Raw genomic sequence first — 1,123 nt, forward strand, 5'->3', positions numbered from 1 at the left:
CCCCTCACCCCTCACCCCGCCATAAACACACACAAACTCGTGCACACACTTACACACACGTACCCTCCCCTGCCCCCCATACTCAAACGCAAACACGCTCTCACACAGACATACACACTCACACGCGTGCGCATGCACACACACCCACATGTATACACACACATGTTCGTGTTGGTGATCGTCCTCATTTACCATGTCGAAGTAGGCCAGCAATTATCATTAATCCTCATGCCGGGGCTACAATTATCATCCATTCTGAACGTATGGGGTCTGGAAGAACACCAAAAGAAATTCTAACTCATTGAATGTTCCATTGCAATTTCTGGCTGTAATTGGTCGCTTTCAAGCACACGGGGGCTATCCCGAAAAACGCTGTTTTGACCAAATCGAAGGTAAAGTTTTTGGACCCTTGTTCAGTTTCTCTAAAATACAGGAAGAGTTATCTCTATAACCAACCAAATATACACACCAATGAAACCAAACTTCTCCTCTAGGTTGCTTGAATTAAAAGCTTGATAGGGGATGTCAGTAATTATGGTTCGGACTACACCAAATGGACAACTTGTCGACCTCATTACACAGAAACTAAGTGGCAAATTGCCCTGTTTTTTGTCTGTGCCTCTGAATTTCAAAAACCTAAAAAATCTCAATTTTCGTGCACATGCGACAAATACTAAGAGGTGTTTTCTATATAATCATTAGTATTTAATTACAGTCTGCGCGGTGATTTTTTATTTGACCAAGTTCGTGTTTTGTCTGTTCAAATCTTTTTTTTTTTTTTAAACTGACTGCATAAGCCGCAAGACTGAGTTGTTTTCTGTTCAGCGGTTAGTGCGTGACTGTGGGTTTATTTTGATTGATCACAATGAGTAAACTTTCTTTCATATCTTCCGCCTTTGAGATCGCATGCGTTTCAATTTGCTGTCGCCTTTTCATAAATCACCATGGTTAGATTACTCCGTTTACAACCCCTCAAAAACGTTGCCTTAAAACTACCTATTTCTCCAAAGAAGCTGATCGAGGTTGCCTCTTTTATTCTATAACAAATCCCCCAAAAAGGACAAGACATGTTTGTGTAAAAGGGGATGGGGGGAGGGGGCTCAGCCTATGGACCTGCACGGGG

At 42.1% G+C, this 1,123-nt stretch overlaps 1 protein-coding gene across 1 annotated transcript in view; it reads left to right on the plus strand.

The window, feature by feature from the left end:
• Nucleotides 1–1,123, plus strand: part of LOC101846908 — a 37,334-nt gene that overhangs the window by 32,631 nt on the left and 3,580 nt on the right. The window lies entirely within an intron of this gene.

This window comes from Aplysia californica, unplaced genomic scaffold (assembly GCF_000002075.1).
Source record: "Aplysia californica isolate F4 #8 unplaced genomic scaffold, AplCal3.0 scaffold00512, whole genome shotgun sequence".
Lineage (NCBI taxonomy): Eukaryota > Metazoa > Mollusca > Gastropoda > Aplysiida > Aplysiidae > Aplysia > Aplysia californica.